The following is a 27,589-nucleotide window of genomic DNA, read 5'->3' as shown; positions in this document are numbered from 1 at the left end:
TTCTAGTGTTAAACGAACATGTCGACAACTTTTTCCTTCAAGTAAATTTGTTTAGCAGTTACGAGCATTTGTATCGCCACGACCATGGTGTGCCAATGCTTATGCACAGCCCTGTACGCAAATTCGTCGTAAAATCCGTGGCTTCGGGGCGTAGAATGTGATCGATTTGTCGCGGAATGACCCCGGACACCTACGAACGAGCAACGATCGTTCGTATCGCGGGACGCACGTCAGATTTCTATCAATACGTAATCGGCCCCGTCAGACCGGACGTAGTCCGCAGTTCCAGGCACGTATTCGCTAAGCGGGCGCAATGTTGCGTAGTTACGTATGAAATTAATTCGGGCCGCGAGCATCGACGTGTCACGGGCTCTAGAGCGGCTGTGCAACCAGGACTCGATATTGGATCCGCCGGAACGAGAGATACCGTACTACAACGCACACGCGTGAACCTACGGAATAGGCACAGTTGGCACTCGATGTTGTAATATGATGGCTGCCTAGTACGTACACCGAGCGGACGGTTATTAGTATTCAGTTTGTTTCGTGGTAGCAGATGCAGTTAAGCCACGCTGCACGAACCGGCAACACGTTACACGAGGGGGAGGGGAAGGGGGGTGGCTCCCCGGGACGCAATGATATTTCGCGATTCCGTGGGAGTTACGAGGCCGCGCCGACAGGATAAAATTATCTCCAACTATTATTTTACGGGGGGGTGAGGGGGGGGCCGCAACCGCGCACCCACCGTTATCGAGACCCCTCGATCCCCAATCTATAATCGCCGGAATACGATTTACAGCGTTGTAATTCAACGCGACCGCGTAAATCTCATTTCGATTGGGGGTACGTACCCTGTTACGCCTTTGTCGCCAGAATAATTTTCTCCTGGGGACGGAAATTGCGGAGGAACGCGCGCTAGATACCCAATTGTTACATTTCTCGCGATTTTCTTTTAATTCTTTCTAAAATTGCGACTGCTCAACGTTGCTTTCTAATATTCCGGTATTTGTCATTTCTGATACGAAATTAGTAGTGTACATATATAATGATGTGTTTGCTAATATCAGAAGACGCGTTGCATATAAAATGGCAATTTGAGTTTGACGTAAATGCAAATTTCGCTGCAAGGTCAGCCTTGTCGTTTTCACGAGAGAACACCAGTGAGATTATTACCATTTTAAACAAATTAGTAGTCGACGAGATTCATTTAAAAAAAAATCAGAAGCTAAATTGAGCTTGAAATTACTGATCTCTGTAAATGCTTAAAATTTTATTATAGATAGTGGCGTTAACTCCTTGGCGTACGATTTGTCGAACCTATACTGTTTCATTTTGTTTAAATTTGTTCGTGCAAGGAATGGTCATGAGAAAAAATAGATTTGTTTCAAGTATACATCATGAAACTGTGTTGATTGTAATATACAAGACTTGATGACGAGTGAGAAGCCTCACGAGTGTATAACTTGACATCAGAAACTTATAACGAGTCAGACTCGTCAAGGGGTTAATATAACTTGCTATAATTGAAATTTTTATTTTTATAGCAAATGATGCACAGTTATGTAATAAAATTAAGATCCAGTAGCAACAATCCTTTCGCGTAAACATCGAATCAAAGGATTCTGGGGTATCGTTGGACGTTTGTGACCGCGAGATGGTAACTCGAGTCTATCTGTGTCTCCACGCGTGTATCGACAATCCAGAATTTAGCGGGGCCATATTTTACGATGATCGTAAATCGTTTCGAAACGACTCGATATAATATAAAACGACGCGTGGTAAATTTTTTGTTCCGAGTCGTTTACACGGGTCCCGATAGGCAGAAATAATGGGAGTATAAATTTTTCCAACCGATCATTACGGTAACAACAGTTAGCGGCGTCTAACTGTGTTCGAGGCACGAAGGAGCGAAGATGGCATGATTTATGACGCCCCCGGCGTATCAAAACGTCCAATTAGGACACTTTAAATCGCTTGTCTGTAATTTGCCTGTCGAGAAATCTGATGAAACTGTAACGACAGCTTCTGAACTCGTTACCAAAGGGCTTTCATCTGTCCGTATTCAGGCGCGTCCTCGTTTATTCACCAATTCTTTCGTACAGCCCGGAAGAGTATTCGTAGTAAAGGATCCGTAACATTAATTTAAGTAAGAATATTTTAATAAACGAAAGTAGACAGTAATCTTTGAAACGAGCTTTATCTTAACACTCAAGTATTTACTTTCCTTAAAGTCATAGCGAAGGAACTTGAAACTTTTCCTCCTTAACCAGCTCTCGACGGTTCTTTCCATCTTTTCGGTACGAAACAAGATTCCCTGAAATTAAATTAATCCCATCGTGAGCATCCGGTGAACTTTAGCGATATGTTTGACTTAATTCATTCTACGCTCATCCATCGAGGCATAGAATATCCTCGGATCCTGCGTACGAGAATCTTCTCTAGATAATCGAACCTAGTTTATCCCTTTCTTATATAATTCGATAGAAAGAAAAGCGAATCGTATATTATACGTAAGAATGTATAATCGTCTGAATATTTACATGGCTGGTATTAAATCTTAGACGTGAGATTCCTTGTTCTATTTGATTTCCCTTAATTTTCTTTAGTGTTTGAAATTACGTCCATCCAAGACGAGCGTTCTTGTATTTTCCTTGGTATTTTATTTCAGTCAATATTAAATTCCACTCTGCATTAGCGATAGAGAAATAAAGCGGCTTTCTTGGAAAAAACGAGCCAACGTTTGTCGCGTTACCGCGATACATTAATTTTATTCACGCAATTTAAGATAAGGGAAACCTCACGCAATTCTAACGGAAATGTCAATTAATTTTCATTATCAAAGTGGATCTTTTGTTTTGCAAAAAAGGAGATTTTAAATATGCACAGTGCGATGACATTTTAAATTGTATTTTTTTCTGGGACCGGATGCATTAGCTGATTGGTCTCACCGACGCAACGCGAAACTGCAGTTTCATTTCTGTTGGCGTCGCAACCCCTGAGCTGGGTGAGAACTCATTTATTTCCACTTGAGGCGAATATTCTCGAGTCAACTAATGCCAGCCACGCGCAAACATACAAATACTCTAGACACCAGTTCCACTCTTAGGTCCATACCGACTATAAATTAGAAGATCCCGCTCGAACACCACGATACGTACTCCTGCTTTCTTCTTTCCCTCGACTATTCTCACTGTATTTCCCTTTCCACAATTTATCATTCCTAGTGATATAACTAAAGCGCGATAAAGTATAATTTTACGCGTTCTATCGTCACTGTGAAATTCTTTTTATAATATAATCCACAAAGTTCACATTTGGGTTCTTTCCTATTTATAATATATATTAATGACATTTCTAAGTTATTCCAAACTTTTTACATTTTTATTATATGCCCGATGATCTTAAGATATATAAATGTGTTTATATAATCAGCAAAATGCTCGATCGATCTAAGATTCAAGACTCGTTAAATAAATTGTCTGTCAATCTAAATAAGTGCCATATTGTTAAGTTTAGTAATAAGAAGAATAATAATTTATAATTATACTCTAAATGGTATCGTGTAGTCCGGGCCACAATATAGCGAGGTCGTAAATTAAACTCTTGAGGGTTGGGACCGACTACTGCTGCGGCACTTAGGGCCGTACATCACATCTTGCTCGAGGGTGTCTTTCTGAATATCTTTTTGTGTCCATAACTGCACTACCTTTTTTCATTTTCTACATGCATATATTATAAGCAGGTAAATTAAGATATTAAAGACTTGAATAAGACCTTTATCTGTTACGATACCTCTAAAAATGGCGACACTAGATAAAACATTTCTTCGTACGGCCCTGACTATGGTCTAAAGCCCTTAACTGCTCGTATTGCTGTCAATTCACTTGTTTCGGGAGCTGAAACGTGTAAACTTTGACACCTACTCGAGTTTACGACCTCGCTATACCGTGGCCCGTACTATACTAACCTCGCTTAATCATGTTAAAGATCTTGGTATAACATTCTCTCCTACCTTATCTTTCAAAGTTTATTATGAAAAAATTATTTTACACAGTCTTTGCACTCTGGGACTTATTTGTAGAGTAAAGCTAATACACTAAAAATCCTATATTGTGCTTTGGCGAGACCTATTCTAAAATATGGCAGCATAATTTGGTCTCCTTATGGCGAAATATATATCGACACATCGAAGAGAGTTCAACAGAAATTTCTTCGCGGTCGAAAATTCTCGACTCGAAACGGTCACGCGTGGGTGAAAAAAGTTTCACGAGGGTCAGCGCGCGTGACAAGATTTGCATAAACGATTTACAGCCGGCAGCGACGATACGAAACCGATTAATATTCGTACGGACGCGTCGCGTCAGCTGCCGCGCAAATGTTTGTTGCCGCAATTATTTGCTCGATCGCGCGAAAACGGCGTGTTCCTTGACATCGGTGTCGCATCGTAAGGTTCGAATTTGCCCCCGATCGCCGCGGATAATACAGTTCGCCCACGAGCCTCGTAAATCTCTCGGGAAGGGGTTGTTACACAAAGGGAAACATTGGCGTCGTGCGATCGAGATTGACCCCGGATTCGAGTTTTTACTTTCTTGGGAAACATCGAAGCTGTTGTTCGGTCGCAGGTGGCTTCGATCTAGTTATTTCTTTTTTCTCTTCCACGGGAACTTGGGGAAAAATCAAAAGTGACTCCAGGGGATGGGGAAAGTTGGTCGAAGGAACTTCCTACGATGGAACGTCGATTATCCAAGCGCGGGACAATTTAATCGATAAACGAGCAACGGGGCACACCTATTGTCGAAAGAAGATTTCACTTTTGAAAACTGCGGAGGCGACTGTGAAAATAATTATAACAACGAACGATCGAAATTTACTTGCAGGTTTCGATCGAGTTTTAACGACGGTTACGATGCTCCTTCTTCGTTACGGAGTTTCGCGTTTGTAAATGGAGCGCAAAGGGAAGAGGGAAATGGTAATGAAAACACTTAATACCGGGAGTTGACGCCCACGAGCGCGTGCGATTAAATTTCCTATGAATAATAGCGCTTTCAATGAAACGTAACCGTGCGTTTCCACGAATTTGAATCTTCCTTTGTCCCCCGCCTTTTTTGTCTCTTTTCATCGGGGCAAGGATATTACCATGAATATTCATAAACGGTTCAAGATAGATGCGGCGGATTCTCCTCGATCGATCGTCCTTGCCCGACGTTTTGCGAAAAGTGCGCGTGGGCTTGGGTTACAGCATCCAAAGATGTTGCTCTATGAACAGCGACGGGTCATGAATAAATTTCCTTTTAGTATTTTCGCTCGAACGAGTACCCGCGACGTTGGTATTGGTACGCGTCGGTCGGTTGTCGCGTAAATTTTCACGATTGTTCCAGTTTATGGATCTCGGGTTGCCTCTCGTTCGGACTGTAAAGTCTTGGCAAGACAGGGGATCATTACGCTCGCTGTTCATCGTAAAAAAATATTTCACAGCCAGAAAACCGGGTGGGGAACGAAAATACTAAGTCCCCGTTTGTATCGAAGCTGCACTCTTGCATTCTTGCAAATAGACGAGAATAGAAGCTATTACTAACGAATATATTTGGTCCAAGAAAAGTGACTGTTTACATTATTCTTCTAAAAATGCAAGTTACAGCAACTTCGTCAAGAATTTCTTCTTCGAAGCGTAAAACTGTACTTGACCGTCCACGATCGTATGTTCTTAAATGTTCCACTTTCTCGAAGACATCCATGAATGGAAGAAAACATTTTACGATCCGGAATTCTGCACTGCGGGAAGTGTTCTGCTACGACCGACATGGTTCATGTTCGTTTCCGTTGGCAGCGTCGTATATAAAACGGGCGTCGGTCGTTTCGACAAAAGTGTACATAACCATTTTGTCGTTTTCGAAACGGTATCGAACTCGCGAGAAATTCTGTCCAATTCGTATAGATATCCCGTATATAATTGCCCCGTAAATAGTAAAAAAAAAGGACAAACTTACAACCCCGTACGATTATTTTCCTCGAGGTTGCAGCAGTTCAAAGACAATTAACGACCCTACGACATTTTTTGCTCCTCTTCTTCGAAGTACAGAGGCGTATTTCCGGGACACCGTGTATGCTCTGCTGATTGGATGCATCCAAACCGAAATTCCGGCTGCGAATTTTCTATTCTTTTCCGATTGTCGTCTTTGTCCCTCCCCGATGGTCGTTGAGCGTCTCGTTCGTTGCTCCGGGGGATGGAAATTCTCTTTCGGTTTCTCTTAGACGAACTTCATTTACCATCAGCAGTCCAACGTTCCTCGCGATCCAAGGAGAATCCGTAATATCGCTACACGACGAAAATCCCTTTTCATTCGGATTCCCCTACGTATTTCGTTCACGCTCCGTAAAACTTCAACGTCCACGTAGGAAATCACGATCGAAGCGCGAACCGTACCCGCTGTCCCCGAGAAACAAACGCTCGACGGGAATGGAGTTTACCTATCTTTCCCGCGAAATAAAGCGTCGCTTTGCCGAAGAATTCTTTGGTGTCTGGCCCGAGGAATCTCAAATTGGCTTATCCGGAACGCGCGAGGCGACTTCGTCAAATTTTTAAACCGATCGAATCGCAAGGAACTTGTTGCCAGCCTTCTCGAGGAACGCGTCCACCCGTATTTTTATACAATTTATTATTCCGTAAGACTTTAAACTTTAAGAGGCACCGGCGCGCTCACTTTCCTTTAAATATCTTCGCCCAAGAAATTCCGTTTGTATCATACTTCTCTATCATTTGGTGAAAAAATTCATAAGAGTCGAGTTGAACCGGCTGCAACAAAACGTTCACGGGATTTGTGTGCAAGGCTAAAGAGAATTGATCGTTACTTGAGACGATGCGGAACAACCAACGTTGAGGTAACATTTTCGGTAGGTTGGTTGAATTTGTATTCCACTCAGGCGCAATTTCTCCAGAGTTCCGCGGAGTTACCCGTACATGGCAAACGTTGCCCGAACAACCAGGAACAAACGCGATAGATTAAGTAAGCAATATATTAAAGTGTAGAATTGCGATGCAGTAACGAGCGGCCGGAATATAATCCGGAACAAATCGTAAAATGTTCCAGCGGTATTACGGCCATGAAGGAAGCTATCGAGTTACGGGCGCACTTACTAGCTTCAACTTCGACTCTGGTTGGAGGTCACGTGATTTGATCGTCAGATCGTCGACGGTAGGCAAGCCAGAAACCAAATTAGAAAGCGGGCTAATTGCAGGCCGTTTGCACGCCACCGGGAACTGACCGAAATGCTGGAAACAGCCACGGTGCCAAGAGCGAGCGCTCGAACTCTGAAATCGCTGGTTGTTCCCGATTTATACAACGCGGAGACCGAAAACGGAGTTCGTAAGTTACCTATTGCGGGTTTCGATCGAACGAGATCCTTGCTCAGACTATTCTCGACGTAAAGAAATTTGCAAATATAGCGGTGAATTTACTCGACTGGCTGGGTGTGTGATTACGTAGATGTACCGGGCGTCGTTTCTTTCTTTTAACAAATGTTCGTCGCGGTTGCTCGTAAAGCACGCGTGTTCCATTAGGGACACATAGAGTCAGGGAGCGTCTGGAAACCCTTCCATTTCGCGTAGAATTGGATGTTTCCCCCGGGAATTGACCGTGTTCGTCTCGTCGTGGCGAACGAAAACGCGTATTACGGAAGATGTTAGGGAGCCCTCAGGCAAATGGAGCGATTGACACGTTGATTGTTACGTTCCGAATGAAAAGAAAACGAGTACATATTTATTTACACGGAGAAAAACTGCTCAAAAGTAGGCAGGAAATTTTTGTCTTGCGTGAAACATAGAATTAAGATGATATAACAATGTTACATAGTTTACTATTAACTCGCAACTCGTACAAAAATTTGTTCAGTGTCCACTGTCTTGGAATAGTTTAACAACGCGTATTGAAAATAGTTAAACTTCAGATGCGTGTAGTTCCGAAGCTACTAGTGTTTTATCCGTTATTGAGCCGTCGTTGGAAGCGGCAAACCTTCCCTTTTAAAACGGTTTTTGGTTTTTGGCGATCCGACTTTCCGTTTTCGAGATATCGTAATTTATGTAAAGGGGTAATTTTTCTTAATTCGACTATCTCTGTCTTTGTCTGACGCGTCGCACCGGACCTCTCTTTCTCGCACGTGACTCGCGACCGAGTGGCCGAGTGACCTAGTTTCTCCGAGCACGTGCGGTCAACGACCTTGACAAGGCCGTAGTAAAAAAGTAAACAAACGCTTCGACACGTACATCTCCGAAATTAGCCACCGCATCGACTTGAAACTAAAATCGTTATATCTCCGGAACTAATAGAGCTATCGACTTGTTCGAACGCTCGTTTTAAAGGGCATTTCATCCCCTATCCGATGACAATACCAACCATTATATTTTATACTGTCTTTTATCTTCATTTTGAAATTTTCTGTGACACTATGCACCCAATGAAGTTTTAGCAATTCCTATCGATTATACGACTAGTATGCCATAGAACTAGATTATAAACTGTTTATTTAATTGAAAATGAATATAAGCTAGATAAATGAAAGATTAAGTTGGGGTTTTATGTTTTTGTAATTCGTAATTACCAGATCACTAATAAATGCACTAATAGAAATGCGAAGTTCGAGAGGAGGTGAAGTATAAAAAAGATTCGAATAAGCAATCAGCTAAAGGTACGATTCGCCGACACTATGGGAACCGACGTATAGATTCCAGAGTTGTCACACAATGTATGTAGCCGTCTTCTCTGGCAGTGTACTTTGAAAGAGGAATTCCGACGAGCCACTTCCGGAAATTGTGCGCATTGCTCCGCCAACGAATTCGTGGGTTCTTGAATTCACGGTGCAAGTAGTACAGCTCGCTCTTTAAATGGTTTCTCCGAGCTAGTCGGTCTTCGTGGTTTAGCCTCTTTAAAAGCTGCATCGTTCGAAGCTTAATTTAATACGAAACGTTCGGAGCTACCGAATCTTCTAATTCCGTTCTAATGATCGAATTTCATCATCGGGAATGTATTCGATTTTAATTTCGCCACATAAAATCCCACCGTCAAATAAATATTTATCTCAAGATTAAAGAAATAGATGATCACCACAGTCGTGTCTTTATTTACATAATTTTCTACATAACTTGGAAAACAAACATTTTTTTCTCGGTATCTTAAGTAACATATTATTCTCGTTTAAAACATCGAAGACACACTTGAAATCAACGAAAACTTCGCTTCTCAGTTCATCAAATATGAATTTACGAGTCGTTTCCGTTCCTCGCGAGCATCGACGGTTTCCCAGCGATTGATTTGCTACCTTTCATCGCGCGTCCGAGTGAAATTAAGAAAGAAGACGCAGTTTCCCGTATTCCTTCGTCCTTTAATCCCCGTGTTCGTAACGCGTCGGATGCGCCGACCAAAACCAATTCATTCTTTCGCGTTCGCTCCGAGATGAGATATTGTGCTCGCGGAATGCTCGCCGCGAAAGGAAAAGTCCGCGGGTATCTTTCGTGCACGGAGAGCGACCTACATACCATTCGTTCGTTTCAAAATGGCGGTACGTCTTTGCAGCGACGACGATGAAAAGAAAATCGCGACACGCCTAAGGTCTGGGAATGATACTAACGCACGACAATGAAAAACTCGTATTCCGTGGGCCGCGTCGCGCGCTTTAAAGCCGCTTAAGAAATTCCCAGCTCTCTTTTCGTAACGTCCTCGCCGATACGACGTCCGCTCGAGTGTCTTTCACGTTCCGCGGACGAAGATCTTTCCAGTATTCGTCTTCCATTGCGGAGAAAGAACCAGGAACTCGCGAAGATCAACCGACTCTTACACTTGCTCGAGTACCGTGTGTCGGGGACAGCGTGATTTTGAACCGTGACTTAAGATGATCTGGTTTAGAACGCTGAAAAGAGGAGCTTTTCCACGAGTTTCTTTTTTCGTTGTTGATAACAGCGTGTCGAGCCTCGCGCGGTTTTTTTGTACGCACGGTGGATTTTGGCTATTTGGGTCATTGGTCAAACGGGCCAGCCGTTTATTTTCGAACAAAGCTCAACAAGGGAAAACTTAATCGAGAAAATAGCTGCCAGTTTCCTAGCTCGTTCGACATCGTGTCGTTTAATTAGGGCAGAAGATAATATAAACAGGAAGACTCGTTATACCATTCCAAGTAAATAAAGCTTATTTCTATTAATAGTAATGTTTTTCGTCATTTTAAAGTGGGATGAACAAATTGACAATGAATTCCTTGTCATCGTCGAAGGAAGACCGATCCTTTCTCGATCGTAAATTTCTTCCATCGTTTTGACACACGTGAGTCCACAAGAAAATTTCGCGTCCGGCTACATCGAGATGATAAACTGGCTTGCACGTCTACGGAGAACAGTTTCCCCTAAATTTACTGTGGCTTCCGGCAGTAAGCCGCGTCCATTGTTTGCGAACCGACGTTCCGCCAGTATTGTAGCCAGCTTCCCCGAGATCGGAAGAGACACTGATACTAAGTGTCACGTTTGACAATCTCTGTGTTTATATCCGCCGAACAAACGGTCCGTCAACCTGTTCTTCGCTGATCGACGAAATTAGACGCAGAGTCGAATTTTTAAGCGTTCTACGCGTCACCGTATATCTTTAACTCGAGTCGCGTAGAAATTTGCTCCTCCTGTTGAATGTGGTAATACGTCATGACCTCATACTCGAGGCCAGGTGTCCGTACAGCAGCCAGCGTAATTAGTTCGCAGGTTTCCTTTAATTAGTATCCTTTGACGCGTCTCGAGCTCCGTTTACACGAACGGTCAAGGAATTTGGTCCTCGCCAGATGCACGAAATTGTACATGAACCGATGGAACCAATCGACAGTTCTGAATTCATACTACTATTTATTGCGGAAATAAGAAGGCTATAATTCAAGAACATGACATTGATTCTCTTTCAAGAGTAAACATAGATTCTCTAATAGAAATTTTCAATATTATGGCAAGCTCTTGGGAACTGAATATTCAACAAATCGAAATCGAACGTTTATGTCCAATTTCATATTCATGAATTTCCAACCTGTAAACAACGTGGAATTGAAGTAAGCTTACTTCGCTCGATCCGTTATTTTAAAGAATTTTAACACGTACACGTATTCTATTTAAAGTTTGTGTTTTCCATACATTTGTCTGACTGTCTCGAAATACTTGCAGATAGTCGCGAGACGAAACCCATGTCAAGAGTTCGGTAAATTTCGACCGATTTTCGTCGAGTCGGAATTATTTCAACTCCGGTTCTTGTTTCGCGGCGAAATTCAATTAACCGGTCAGAGAATTAAGACCAAAGTTCGATGCGTTTAACCGCGTTTATCGCGAAAACTGCTGACACACTCGCCGTGTAGCCGCTAACACAGCAGCAGCCTAATCAGGGTGCAGACCCTTCAGATCCACTTCATTCTGTATGCGTGCTCCGTTGTTGTTCGACATGGTAATTTGGCACTAGAGGCAATACCCTGAAACGGTGCTTAAAACGGTGATATTCTCGCGTTCGCGCTAATTCTAATTGCATTCGGCACGAAGTTTCACTATTAAATCTTAATGCCCATGTAAATGGAATCACCACCCTACGCGGCAGCGAAATTTCTTGAAAATGTAAAACATTTCGTTTCTCGAAATCGACCAAACGCTGGACCAACGTTCGTCGAACAGTTAAATTTCTGATTCTTCGTCCTAAAATATTCCATTAATCGAAATTGGGACAGGTATCCAGAGAACAATTTTGCCCGTCTTTGTCTTTAACGCTCGAGCGACCTATAGTTAAATTAATACATGCCATTTTAGATAATCCTCTCTTTTAACCTCTTTAAGTTATCTTGAATTGAATGAAATTAAATAATTTGATCCCGGGGTTGGTTAAATATTCCAGCGATGCTTTACGTATTTATTACTTTGTATTAATATCTTCCCTTAAAAATGTCGAAATGTCGTTGTCGATCGTTGCAGATAAGAAATAGTTTTCCACGGTTTTCCGATCCGAAAGCGATTTCATAAGATTTCCGTAGGAATCGACAATACCGTTTCTTTCGGATATTATTAAAAATTATTCCTTTGTCTCCCGTGATTGTTGAGATACACGAGGAGAAATAATGCATCCACTTTGAAGCGACTAAAAGGTAATCTCGCCGACTCTGCACGGTGAATTTTAACAGGAAAAGCGTATCTCGCGCACTTTGTGCTCCGTATTGCCATCAAGCTTCATTAAAATCAGAATTTCCAGATTGAATAAAAGAACGGGACGCACTTTGTCTATTTGACGGTTTCACGATTATATGACATCGATCGACGAGGTCAAATATTTCGCGTTCGCGTTGAAATCGGACGTGTAACCTACATTTGATTTATAAGTAAAATTGGTCCATTTAGTTACTAATAGTATTTTATGACCATTTAATTTAAAAAACAAAATGAATTCTGTATTTCCATTGGTCACTGAGAAAACGTCTATCGCTTTCCTTGAATCACATGCTGTACAAGATATTATATAATACAATATCTATAATTTATTTATATCTTAATACTGAGATATTGATATAATTAATTTGTATTATATACTTCCGTGTAAAAGAAATGTGAAAAAAAGAATTCTTGCATCGGCCGGGAATCGAACCCGGGCCGCCCGCGTGGCAGGCGAGCATTCTACCACTGAACCACCGATGCTGTCAGTCCTACTTCTTTTGAATGGTAAAATCCCAATCTAGGAATAATAGTTTCTAATGAAATATTCAATTTATCCCCATATAGAGCCAAAAAAGAGTTTCATAGGTTGATGTAAAAGTTGTATCGCGACATTCGTGTAAAGTAATTGTGACGCAAGGAATCGTGGAATTAAAAATTTTAATACGTACAGTGTCGCGTTCACTTACACGGGCTAGTAAATTCTCCATAAAAGTTGTAACATCCACGGAGTGAAATACTTGCGGCGTCTGATCGACACGCTGTGCACGCAATTTGAACCCATCGAGGCTTTAGAATGTCACGAACTTCCGCAAGTTACGAAGACGCAAAGCCATCGACGTATTCGTTCTGGAAATTAGTAACTTTCGCATTCTCGTGCATGAAATTTTAATACTCGATGCTTCGGTTACGACAAAGTGGATCGCCATATTTTCTGGTCGACGTTTCCGCAAGTTGTGTCGAAGAAATTATTTTAATTTAATTCACTCCTTGTGTGTTGCACGTTATGAAATTATTGGCTTGAGAATATAATGGGCACACGTGTTACCGTCAGATTCGAGAGGGTTAAGGTTAACGCATTGACAGAATATTCAATAATTCTGCGGTTGAACTCTAGGTTCTATAAGTCCACAGTTAGGGTATAGTTTCAATAATTCCATTCGAAGGTTGGCGGTGTATTTGTTTCGCTGAATGTACAACCGCGACGCGATTGTACTCATTGAGCAGTGAATTTGAGTTGAATTTGCCAGACGAACAGTTTCCCGATACAAAAGGTATTAATAATAATTTAATACACTGTACATCCACTTGCCATTCAGACATTCGGAACTATTTAATGAATGTCTTCGGCGTGGAATAAAAATAAGGGATTCATTAATCATTTTGTACCATCATACCAGTTTGAATTCCAGATTGATCGTCAAATGTAATCGACTAAAATTGATTGCAGTTTCATTGTAAACAGTTTAGCGATAAATGGAATTTCGTTTGTACCGAGAACAAAATCTGGAATATCTAGACGTTAATCAGGTTTACAGCGCGTCGAAACGTGGAATGTTCGACACGTGCATGGTTTACCCCTACGAGCCTAATTCCACGGGTTTACAATACGTTCCTTCGAGCCCTCTTCCACTCTCGAATCATTAATGTAACAACGTTTCCCCAGGAACATCGTCGCGAAACGTATAACTAAATTCAGCCCCCGAACAGTGTATACACGCCACCGTTACGAAAACAGGAGCAACCCTATTACAACTTACGTACACGGTCTTCGCGAGCGAAGGGTTAATCGTTATATCGCTAGGCGGTTCCTACCCGCTATAACCGATCCTATATCGAAATCGATATGGTTTCGGCGAGCCCGTAACGAGCCAACGACGCGGAGGGTTAAAATTTCTCGTTCGGTGGGTGGATTTTGCTGGGGCGCGAGCACGTTGCATTTCCTTCGTCGCTTGAAAATGGAAGACGCGAACCGTGCGCTTCTTGGATCCCATCAGCCGTCTTTTGATATCCGTATAACGCGCAGGGCATTAAGCCTCATTCCCACCAGCGACCCAGTGACTATCAAGCTCATGGGACGCATAAAAAAAAGCTGGCAAACATTGTTGCTGGAACTGTCTCGATATCGTATAAAATTTCTTCGAATTTCACAGTCAATACGTCTTCTCGATATTTCTATAAGAACTGAGAAATACTAAAAAAGTGTGGAACTAATTCCATGGTTTATTATCGTAACTGGAAAACGTGATACGCGTCAACGGAAAATCGTTTCCAACAATTTCTACGTCATTAAAATTTGTCATTCTTTACTATCTAATAAATTCGAACGACAACGTGAACACTGCAGCGATATCTGTTAGATAACAGAGCTGGGTAACGTACTATTAATAGGCTACGTTATTTTACATCGTGCGTGTATTTTGTTCGAAGAATACCGCAAAAAAGTGGGGCTTTATAGTAAAACGTTTTATTTATTTCTATTTGGTATCGAGTTTAAAAGCTCTCGGTTATCTGCGCGATTTTTCTGCCCGTGCGAACGACCGTACGATCGCGACCATTAATTTTGGATCGCTACAATGTATCTTCGTGTAAGTTTTCAGGGATCCATCGTAATTTTCGCGTTTTTTTTGGGGAACACGGTGCTGTAAAACCGTGTTAAAATTTGTTATCTCGACGCAGTGGGGGAACGGCCATTAGATTTCCGGTCCCTCTGCCGTGATTTCCGGCCACGCTTCCGCCGTCTACATACGAATTTTCGGACTTGCAACATTTAAATTCGCGGTGGGTTCGTGATTGTCCTCTCCGTTCCACCGTAGGAGCTTGATTCCGCTGATTCGATTGTTCCTGCGAACCCCTCGTCGTCGTCTCGAGGGGCGTACCACCCCGTGCAACCCCTTTTCTTTCATTTCCTCTTCTATCCTCTTACATCTTGGTTTTCTGACCGATGTCTTCGGCCCCTCTTACGCGTTCCATCGACCTGAAAACTTCACGCTCGTTGATTCTGCCGGTTCAGCGGCCCCTATATCGCGCGACCCGTGTTCGACAGAGCCTTTTAATTTAATTTCCATCCGTCGATCCCTCCTCCCAGATTTCGTCCTCGTCGATCGTCCAAAATGCTCGCCGTTTCTGCGAGAAATCTGGAAAAAAACATTTTTTCAAACTACGTGCGTTACTCACGGTACGAAGCTGTGACCCGAATAAAGTGCACTGTGTTACTTTGTTGCAACAATTTACTTCTGGAATGTTCGCAGGGTTTGATCAAGAAATTTTCGCGAAAGAATAATATTTGCAAAAGCTAACGAGTTGTTGTTTGTTATTCCGCGCTGTGTGCTTCGAAGGATCTCGGCGTTATTAAATTAGTTACAGAACACTCGCTTTAAAAGAGACGTTCTATCTACGAAAATATTATGCTTGCTGTTTGATAAAATATCGTCGGCGAAAACGTAGGTTGCAATTTTTAAAACAACCATAACTCGGTACTTTGGGGGTTAACGAGGACTGGACGCGATCGTATCGGGGCCAGAATGTTTTGGAACGACCGTCTTTTAATAAGCGTCGGGATTCTGGCGCTCGAGCGTTTTAAAGTGGCTGGGATTTTTGCCGGTTTGCCAAGGGAATCTTGATTTTAGATAATAGAAATTATGATCCTGGAATAATACGGCGTAATTGGTATTTCTTGCTCCCGTGGTCGAGTCGTTGCGAGGCAGAACGAGACGGGGGAAGTGAAATTCCGCGGCGAACGATAATGTTCTCGCACGGTAGAATTTCAGAGTGGCAAAAAATACGAGACGACGTTTGGACCGAGTTTAGGTAAACCAAATTTGTCTAATGGCGGAACCTTCTGCGCTATTTTAACGCGCGGTCGACATATTTCCGCGGCAAACAGTAACATTTGCGATTCGTTCCTCGGCGCGTGGCTCCAGTTTTACGAAGACATTAATACCTTGGCGTACGCGACACGCAAAAAATAGAAATTGTATCGTTCTTGGATTAATTTTAATATTTTCATTCCGAAATTTGAATCGTATTTAACCCTTTAGTGGACTCTCAATCTCAATTGAATTATTTTACTTAATGTTGATTTTTGACAAGTTGACTTCCTTTAAAGCATTTAAAAAATAATGAACTAATGGAGGATTGTATAAATTTTCAAATAATACTTGCAGAGCTTATGAAGAAACACAAACGGATATTGTACGACCTAATATAAATGTGTGCGTTAGAGAACGATGGTGATTACACTCTAATTCGCAATTTCAATTTTAAATCGATCTCTGTGTCAAATAAAAAAGGACTACGATAGACATCTCCAAAAATCCACTTAAGGATTAAAACAAAATCCAAATGTGATTATGAAAGTAACTCGAGTCTATGTTTCCTGGTTCCTTAATTTCATGATACTGGAATAGAGAACGGGCGATAGATCCAAACGTTTGATATCTTGGCCTCGCGGGGAATTATGCGGGGAATCATGAAAGTGATCCGAGCCATTTCAGTTTCACCGTACGGGTCAAGAACAGCCTAACTCGTAAGCAGGAAATTCTCCGTTACGCGCCACGGCAGAGGCATTAACGCGGGAAACATTCCGACGATCCATACGGCGCGCTACGAATTCTCCGGTGCTGATAAGGCTATGACCGGAGTCATCAGATAAAATGATTCCGACAGAGCGACGAAGGCCGCGCGAATACGTTAGAGGGCCGAGAATAGTCGAGTTCCCGGGCGATATCGAACAGATAGGACTTTACGGCTCAAAGGGCTCTCGAGTTCGGAATGGAGGGCGGAGAAGTGACCCAGAACCGGGCTGACGGCAGGTCTAACGCGAAAATAATGAGACCTGTAAACCGGAAGCTGCTCGATATCGGCGACAAGATCTCACGTGCACGTATCATCTATCTTCCCTGCTATCGCCGCGCGATGTACTGTTCTAACATGCCCGCGATTTCGAGCGTTTATCGTTTTACATGTTCGACGATCATTCGTAACCTCCGGAAAAAAGAGTTCCGGAATTCCAGAATAGTCGTCAAATGCCCTAACAAACGGGGGGGTTGAAAAATTATTATATTTTAATATAGGGGCGTTAAGGATAATGTTACATAACGTTGATATTACTAATGGGAAAATGAAATTGTGATCAGGATACATATTTAATTTTCTTAATAGAAAGACAAATATGAAAAAATAATAAATTAGTATATGATTCATTTTTACAGTTTTGCCCCATTACCAAAAATTTAATCTGCATCTCACCCTCTCTTGAACAGCGATCTCGGGAACGAAACCAATTAACCAGGACAAAAGAGGAAAAATCTTTTATTTTTCATTTATGTATACACACACGTTTAAGCAGTAACTAAAAGAAAACATTGTAAAAAGGGTCCCTAGAATGAAATACTAATGCAAATATATATGTATGATAATAAAACGTATAATGTCGCCTGCACGGTGACGTACGAGTGCAAAGGGTTAAATATTTTTTGTCGTTTCACTTTTGGTGGACGCTGGGAAGTCTATCTTAGTTCACCCCTCGAGGAAAGTGTAAACGTTAATATTTTAAAAACAGATTTGGAGCATTCGTTCCTGCAACAGCCACTTAGCATAATGATATACGCGATCGTACAAAAAAGTAAATTGCATTATCTACTGACGAACTGTACAGAGATTCGTTCTAATTAACCCCTTGTTAGTCGCGTGGGTGACACGTGTCACTCGCCCCTGTATTTCTGCCCGTTCTAAAGCGGCTTAGGTTGGCGACGCCTTCGACGCCCTCAACATTTAATACCATTTTCTACAAGCGAACGCGTTCGATCGTTCAACGTTTACGTAAAACACTCGACGCTATTTAGCATACCGCAAGGACGCCAAAAAGAGTTCGAAATAAAACCACGACGAATACCAAAGGGTTACCAAGTGTCAAGATAGCCGCGTGTTTCTTCCAAACTTATTTTAATTACAAAGATACACAGACACGAATAACCGCGACGGTATCCGGCGAGTTTCAACTACAATAAACCGATAAGAAGAAAAGCTAATTTTTCCAGCCAACGTGTCCACCGCGGGGACGGTTCTTTAAAGCGAACGCGCTCGAGCCTCCGTTCGATTTAATCTCCCGATCCTGAAGTTTAAAGTTTATACCGGTACTTTGCTCGCGATAGGGAAGATTCCGAATTAGAGCTTCCCACCCCATCCTCGTGCGACCCGGATAACGACGAATTCTCTTATCAGTCGTATTTTCTCGTGTCGGGGTATACGGTTTACAAGCTTGTTTACATTCGTACGAGCGATCTGATAATTTTTACGTACGTGCATGCACGGTCACGCGTACAACAACGCTCCTCCTTGGCTGTTTGCGCATCGCGTACGGTTAAGCTACAAGCTTAGACAAACACGCACCCACACACCCCGTCGATCCATAATCCCCCGCGTACGTGTTACGCAAACAGTATCGATGTAAGCTATCGTCTATACGTAGGCGGATACTGTTTATTTGCAGAACCGTATACGGGTTGGTTGACTGGAGAATGTAATTGGTCTTCGTCGGTTGACCTTTGTTTCGGATTGAACGGATGTGCGTGACGGGAGGTAATTATTTACGTCCGTTTACCGCCGTCGTGTAGACCGCGAGCTTCCAGTCGTGAAACCTAGCACTGATCTAGAAATCACTCGATGGACTCTCTTGGTGCCTTTCGCTCCAAGATTATTATTCTTTTCAACGAACGGAACTTTGAGATTTCGACAGGATGGCTTTGATAGGTTCGAAAAATTTAATTTTATTGACATTCACATTTTTCTTTTTTTCTTCATACTTTGTTTGAATGGATCAAGGTAATACTTCATACAGCCTAAAGTAAAACTTTCACTTAGGAGTTAAAGGCAGTGTTTCATTTTTGCGACACTAGGCACTTAAGGGTTAAAGAATTTATTCAATGTTTACTTCGTTGTAACAGAACTTTGAGATTTCGACAGCTTCGTGAACTCGCTAAAAAAATCTCGTATCTGGGCGATAACTTTGATAATGAAGGATTTCATTCCTATTACGTAAGATCGGAGTGTTCGATGATACCCCATATCCAGGTGAAAAAAATAAATAAAAAATTGGAAAAGATCACTTTATTATTACTGGCAGGATCTATTCACCACGCGGGCAGAGTAACGATGAGCTTAGATGATGCTTGGAGACGACGTGCACGGCTCGTAAACTTCTTCCATTTAGCGCACCCGATGCTCGGCCATCGATTCTATATTCGTTGTCGCGGAAAACGGCTTCAGCCTGTTTATTTACTGCACGTTTTATCGGAATGGGCGGTGAACTCGTGCCGCAGTTAAGTGTAGCTCCGGCTGGAAGCATGGACGTCCGCGTGCCAGGGGTCGAAAGCGCACGGCTACGTCCAGTTACACGCAAGAAACGGCACGTGAAGTTTATTTGCGGTCGGTCCCCGGGAACGACGTTGTCCGTGTTCGACGGAAATTATGAGCACGTCACTTTTTTTCCGCGTCCCGGGGAAACTGTTCGTCCTCGGGAAAACGCCCTTCGTCGCAATCTGGACGGATAATCGCCAACGAAGCGGGGACACGCTCGAGAAACAATGCACAATAACGACCATATTATGGAGGCTCGAGTCGAAATTAAGTTCAGCGATATTTTAATCCAGTTCGCGGTGAATCGCAATTTTCACATTTTATATATTACTCTTCTTTCGTCGAGCTTTGACATTGTTTCTTCGAAAAAGTTCAATATGGAATTCGTTCTCTTTTTTAACGCAGTCTCAACCCCCAATGAAGATTATTCTGCGACATTATTTACAGTAACGTCTGCATTATATGATACAAAGGCCTTTTATATGGATTACATATTATTTTTTTTAATAAGTTTGTAAGAAGTTTACGCCGTCGAAATTATTGTACTCGGGCAATCGTTATGGCCCACTGTTTAAATTTACACCCTGAACGTCTTTTTTTGCTCCGTTCGGGGGGGAGTTCCGGATTAAAGTCCAGGATTTTCATTCTTTCGAGAAAACGAACCAGGACCCGGGAGAAAGTGCTGACTCAACGTTGGGTACACAGGGAACCAGGAAGCGAGAGGGATGAATTTACCGCTCGAGCTTCTCCCACCGCGCCACGGTACACATTTCTCTACGATCGTGTATCCAACAAACTCATTGTCGCAGATTTTCCAAAAGTGTACCTTTCTAAATAAAAGTGAAACAAAAAGCCATCGTTTCGACAGTCATCAACCCTTAAATACTTGATTTTTTAATTTTGACCGAAAAAATCTATTATATGTAGATTCTTATATAGGTTTATGCAAAAATATGAAAAACAATATTTAATCAGAATATGATAGGATTACTATACCCATTCTGCATAACGTATCATTTTTTAAACAGACGAATAAAGTAAAAAACCAGTGCAATACCAAAGTATTTTAGTAAAAAAACTCTTGTCTGCATAAAATATCTTTTTAGCAAGAATAAATGTCCAAAAGATTTAATTTTATCGTCACTTCCAACTTAAAACAATTCGTCGATCTAAATGTCGTATTGGAAATACATTCAAGAGAAGATGGAAGAAATTTTAATGCAACTTTCCAGTGCTCCCCAGAATTCGTTCGATCGAAGCTCGCCGATGGACGATTCTAAACATTTTCGCGAAATTCGTCGGAGAATTTGGCCCCCAAGTAATTTGTCGACTCGGACGACATGTTGCACGCGGACAAGAAATACCGTGATCACGGCTCGATTGCCCGTTCTCCGTCGACGGTATTCGATGTATTCGCATCGATCGTGGTTAGTTGAAATTTCAACGATGTGTGGGTCGACGGCGTACGTTCGATCCCATGGCGACTGCCCCGTTTGCCGTCGCGTGTATAATGTTTCGTGCGTCCGCATATTTCCGACACAACCGACAATTCGCCTTTCATGTGCGCGAACGACGGTACGCAACACGCGACCAACGTTAAAAACCTCTTCGGGCGTTCTGCGGAGCACGCGAGCCTGCACCCGTCGCGAACGGGACCCAAGAACGCTGCAGAGGTCGAAACTGAAGGGGTTGAAGCTGAAACAATCGAGAACCCAACGTTCGATGCGTTCAGAATCGATATAGAAGCCCCAGAAATCCTCTCGATCCAAGATTATATTTTCTATTTCTCGCAATTTTTTCTGTTATCATTTCGTACAAAGCGTGGGGTTTCATCCAATTATATTTAAAATAAAATTATTACGGGCTCTTTAATCTACCGAAGAACTAATTGGAACGTGATGGGAATGAATAAAATTGATACGTTGGGAATTTCATTAATTTCATTAAATGGTAAAATTATATTCTGAATATTTCTGACAAAGCCTTGGCACACGAAACACTGGAAGTGTACAATGTAATAATATTTCGGAGATATTAACCTTCGACGTTCTGGGTTATTGAAATAGAATTCTACTGTGCTCTGATCATTTTCCTGGATCGTGGATCTAGCGTGAGGAGATTTTTGGACGGAATACGGATTAAGTCCACGAATGGATAGAATTTTGAAGCGACAGGGGTTATGAAGGCGTCCCAGTGGCGTAGACCGATGTTCTCAGGGCTGGTTCGCGTGACGAGCTTGTAGGATCCTATCCAGGAATGATGGAAGGTCTCGTGCAACCTGGACCCCGAGCACGTTTCCGTGGGATCCCGTTTCAACGGTTCCAAACTCATAAATCTGGATAAAGATGTTACGAGTCTCCGGGATACTCGATGCAGAACAATCGAAAATGCGTGGAACTTTGGACAGTTGCCTTGTGGACTCGTGGAACTCGATATACATTGCAACGGTAGGGTCCGAGAACAGATAATCTCGAGCTCATAGCGACCGATTAGAAACGGCCCTAACTTCGCAAGAATAAATATAAACGATCTGGAATTTAAGACGCGGGGTAAGATCGATCCTGAGATTCCATAGAAAAGTTCATGGAGAGTTATTATCCTTAGGATCGAAGTCAGAATTTTTTTAAATACCAGGTGAACCTAGGAATTTTGCGATTTCGCGAGTACCGAAAATTTCGGAGGTTCGGAACGACCGAAGCGATCTTGGAGGTATTAAAGGTCTGAGATATTCTGGGATTCTGAAGATCGTAGGGATTCCTTGGATTTGGTGGTTCCCGAGGGTCTCGAGGCTTCTGACTACCCCCCCAAAATCTCACTAACCACTCAAATAACCGACTCTATAAACTTACTTTTAACATACGGTCCGTTAGACTCAACGATCCGAATTTAAAAAAAAAATCCTACTTCTTTGTGATTAAATATTTTAAATTCAATTTCGTTGTGCAATATCTACCTTTCGACTTTCGCGTTATTTCCTTTCTGTCGGTTTATCGAATCTGATTAATTAACTGCATTAATTTTATTGCCACGAAGAGGGAAACGTATTGTGACACTTTATAAAATAATAACGTTGGCTTTATTGTGTAGTGCTAACGTAATTTCGGGAACAAGCATTCGTTAGCGTTATATCGCTCTCGACGTTCATCATTGTTCGGGTTAACCTAATTTTTGCAACCCTTGGGGACCGTTGATTCCGTTTAGACAAACACCTGTTCGTTACATGGGCTACGCGCTGAAACTTCGCTACACATGATTATTCTAATTTCATGATTCCTCGTTCTCCGCCCTTTATTTGCCGATATAAAATTAATCGTCGATTTAACCGGTTGTTCAATTCGACCGCTTAATTATCGAAACGGCTGCGCATAAATTCCGCATGAGCAATTGCAGCAATTACGAAACCGTCGCCATCGTTCGTTTCGTGCAACGAGATCGTTCTATTGTGCCTGGTCACGATAATAATGAATTTCGAACACAATTTATACGGCGCAAGATTACACAGGCGAAAAAGTTTAACTAACGAACGTTCGAGTTCAATTTAAATTCAATGTATTCGATGTATCTTAAAATTGCTTTTCAGAAAAAGAGTATTCATGTTTTCACGTAGTCACTGATGATTTATTGTTATTGTAACAAGCGAAACGCTGAGACCACGGTTCGAAAAATTAATTAAATACTAACAAGACTGTATAATCGCGAAGATCCATCTCGTGGTTAGGCGAATTGGTTGCAATGAATCTATCCTGTACAGAGTAGATCACATCAGTGTAAACATTTAAATATCATGGCTATTAAAAAAACATTTTTTCAAATATCTGAATACGTTTTAACGACATCGTTTTGAATAAAGTCAGTAGCTGTTTGGTTTTCCCGATTCGTTGTTTAAAAAGAATGAAATTTCACACTAAACCGTCAATAATTTTTAGTATCGTATTTGCTGGGAAATATACTATATACTTCGACGAAGTACGCTGGCTCGAAATCGTGAATAGTAACAGTATTCGTTTCGCGGACACGCAGCGCGAATCACAGAAAGTAATCTGAAAAAATGAAGCCGTTAAAGTCTCCATCGAATGCAATGAGAACGAAAGTATATTATAGGGAAACTTCGCGGGTTTCTATCGCATACAAAACGCGTGGATCGGGAGCAACACGTACACGAGGCGAGTTTTAAAATAATACAAACACACACGGCGCTCGGCCAGCGGGCGGCAACAAAAGGAAATGCAAATTACGAAGTCACGATACATTTACACCGATACTTCGGAACAATTTACACGATATTGTGAATAATTTTTTCGGCGCAACGCTGCGTCCACTTCGAATCGTACCGCGCGCTATATGTATGCTGTTGCTTATTGTTCGATACCTGGTCAATCAATAACTATTCATCCCAGCCCTCGACAATAGTTTGGGATTTCGTATTTTTATCGCGCAACGCGAAGGGTCGACGCAATCGGAAAAAGGGTATAGCCGAATAAGGGGGTCAAATGTGCCCCCAAACCGAATTGACGATGGGTCGTTCGATAGCTTATCCAAAAAAAAACCCTGAGTGCCAATTTTGAACTTGAAATCTCGACTGTGGGGGTAGTAACGGGATGAAAACGAAAATCATGTTTTTGTACAATTTCTCTTGACCTATGGAGTAAAAAAATGTAAAAAAATTCAAACATTTCGGGTACCGGGGCACATATTTTGGGAGATTTTCAGATTTTTTGAACCAGGTAGTAAAGAATAAAAAACCACAAAAAATGCCGAAAAATGTCGATTACGTATTGAAAGTGGTCCGGAACTTAATTAAAATTCTCAGATATTCAGACTCGAGATTACAGATTTTTTTATCGCCGCGAGAGTGGCAATTCTTTGAAACCGGAATATGATGATAGGCTGTCGGTGGTAATCGTGAGAGGATTGAAAAAAAAATAATAAAGAACGTAATCTTCGTTACGGAAGGCACGATGACCGTCCGTAGAACGAGACAGCATGCAAAATAGCGTGAGTCGAAGGAACTTTTAAATTATGCGACCTGTCGGCCGCAGTCTTTTCACCGGTCACAGCGATAAATATAAAGTTCCTTTGGAAACAACACGAGGCATTTCGATCGTATACGGGGCTCTCGTTATGCAGAACGTTGCGGAAAATATTTCAACGAGCGGGGCAGCGTGTTCCGACTGGGCATTATTATAGCGACCGGTCGTATACCAATCATTACTCGCGTTCAGAAATAAATGAAGATTGCGGGGTGACTTTTTACGCATGACGCATCGTGTTTCGAGAAAATCGATAATGAAAATTTCGATTTTCTCAATCGACAAATTGGTATTCTTGATTTACGTCTTATTTTGGTCTCTAAAATCTCTTCTTGAAACTTTATATGCCGGATAATTGGACTACATCTACGTATGAAGTGATACAAACGAGGAATATAATCACAAATCTCTGACCACACATTACATTTGCGATAAAGAATTTTTTTCTTGAAAATGCGTAGGATTTCGGTGGTATGCCTATTCACCTAAAGTGATTGTAATTGACTCCCGCAACCAAAAATAATTTTTTAAGACGATCAGAAATTTTTTTTTCACTGCAAAATTTCAGGACCTGCTCGAATTTTTTTCTCGAAAGTGCGTAGGATTTTGAGGGTATGTCTATTCACCAAAAATGAATGTAATTAACCCCCCTAGCTAGAAATAATTTTTTTAGAATGATTTGAAAATTGTTTGAAGATTTTTCTTAAAAATTCGTTTTTGATTAATGATTTTGTATGAGTACTTTTATTTTGTGTCCATGAGTTCTACTTCCAGACTGAATGAAATCCATTGGTTATTGTAGGAGTTATGGACCTCAGTTCAGTTACATAAGTTACGTGTATGAAATTAGATAGGTGTGTTACGTGATTTACATCGGTTATACGAGTTGAATAGGTTACATTAAATACGCGAGTTATATAAGTTTCGTGACTTCCATGATTTATACGACCTGCACGGGTTAGATGAGTTGTACGAGCCCCATTTAATACATACGTAAGATAAAGTACATGAGTTTCGCGATTTAAATGAGTTACATGATTTATACGCGTTAAATGAATCGCATGTCATGCATTAGTTACATTAGATGAAGCAAATATATGAGTTGCATGCGTTTTATCGGTAGCGGGAGTTATATGAATTTTACGACATATATGAATTATGTAAATCAACTATATTTTACTACGGGAGGCTTTATGGTCTAATATACGTACATTATGGTATCCGCGATAAAACTTGACCGGAGTCGATAGGTCTTGAGAATTAATTTCGAAAATAATTTACGTGAAAGCCACCGCTGGCGTTTACACGTGATTTTAAAGTCGATCATTGCCGTGTCCTCTATAATCATCGAACGATTTTATAAAGTGTCCGAGATATAGCTGTGTCTGCTTACAATACACGCGCATAATCGATTGACTGCCTACCTGCACGGGGAATTTACGATAATGACTGATTACGTGTACTACGGAACGGGAACTGTTTCGCTGCACGTGAAGTAGCTTAATGGAGTCGCGATAATTAATGAAATTATTGCATAATCATTACCTCGGAAAAGTTCGGTTCACCCGAACGGAAAACACGCGCGAATTGATTAGATTGCAATGTATCGGCTCGACGAACCTCGTAGGTTCAATTATTCGCGTAAAACAAAGCTCTTTCGTGTGAAAAAAAAAAAACGAAAGAGGCGTATCGTTGCAGCGGTACGTTCGAGAATTTTTTAATTTTGTAAAAGAAACATCGAACTCGAATCGCGACCGTTCATCGGGGTTTTCGCGTGGGGAGAAAAATATTACTCGATCACGTGGTTCTGTCGACTAATGCGCAGTCGGATTTAATATGGAGGTTTTTGCTGCACACGCGAAACCCATATGGATGTAAAGTTTCTTTGATCGATTGCTAATATTGCCCCCGCGGCTATCTATTACCCGGGCCTCGAATATTGCCCATAATACCCGGATACCGTACTTCGGGATCAGCTTGATGATTTCCGCCCCCGCGGAGGAATACGTCGCATCGATATCATCCTGATTCTCGCTTGGAAAATTATACGGGAAAACGTTCCCTCGTAGAGTCTGGAATTGCACGAGAAAATCTTCGATAATTTTCCTTCCTTTCGATAATTAGCGACGCTCCGGGATCGAGGGGTCATCGAATCCGAACCACGAGAAGCAATTTTTCCATTTCTACCGTGAATGGAGCGTTAGAAACTTGGAATATTGAAAAAAATATTGGAATATTAAACATTTCCTGGTTTAAGCTCGTACGACAATGCGTTTATTTCTGTTAGTTTTACGTTCGTTTTGTTGCTAAATGCCTACTTATCGGAACGAATTATTCCCTCGTAAAGTGCTTCGTTCATTCCAGGCAAGTTTCGAAGCGTCCGTTGCGTTTCAGGTTATTTTACAACGAAACAAAAGGGAGTAGACGGAACAAAACGAACGATCCTGCCATGATTAAACAAATTTTACTGATACCTTCTCCCTCGTTCTTTTGCGGCGAAGGGGAAACGAATGAGCTGGTGAAAACGAATAATGGTCAGCGGAAAATACTGTTCCGCCGTACCGACGTTAATTCCGCGAAAGAAAAACACCGGTTCTTTTCGCGCTTAACTCGCAGAATATTGTGCCCGCCGCGCGGAAAAAGGACGACATTTTCCTCTCGAGGCTACGATTTCCTTGGTTTAATTAAATCGTCTGCAACGACGTTTCGAGCTACGGGCTCAAAGAACCCTGTAACATACTCAACTATTTAAACGACCCTGAAATATTAAGTTAGTCCGATGCAGATTAGCGCAAGGAGGAAAATTTCCCGTGCTTTCCCTTTAAACTTCGCTCCCCTGGGTTTCCCAAAAATCGACCAATTGCCATGGTTCGAATTTTAACGAAACATTTGATAAATCGAATCATATTTATTTCTTAAACTAGAAAGCAATACGAAGCCTTGTTACGATAGAAACGATAACTGGGTATAATGTCGAAGGTTAGTCAAGAGAGTCGCGAAA

At 41.7% G+C, this 27,589-nt stretch overlaps 1 protein-coding gene and 1 non-coding gene across 3 annotated transcripts in view; one reads left to right on the top strand and one right to left on the bottom strand.

The window, feature by feature from the left end:
* The window catches only part of LOC122402460 (zwei Ig domain protein zig-8-like), a 387,868-nt gene that overhangs the window by 164,730 nt on the left and 195,549 nt on the right, over window positions 1-27,589 (top strand). The gene's annotated exons all lie outside the window — the stretch shown is intronic.
* On the bottom strand, window positions 12,612-12,682 carry Trnag-gcc. The gene has a single exon. It is a non-coding gene; the product is annotated as a tRNA-Gly (tRNA).

This window comes from Colletes gigas, unplaced genomic scaffold, assembly GCF_013123115.1.
Source record: "Colletes gigas isolate AHSC1104 unplaced genomic scaffold, ASM1312311v1 Colletes_gigas_Sc00036, whole genome shotgun sequence".
Classification (NCBI taxonomy): domain Eukaryota; kingdom Metazoa; phylum Arthropoda; class Insecta; order Hymenoptera; family Colletidae; genus Colletes; species Colletes gigas.
This window is presented reverse-complemented; position numbering and strand designations above follow the sequence as displayed.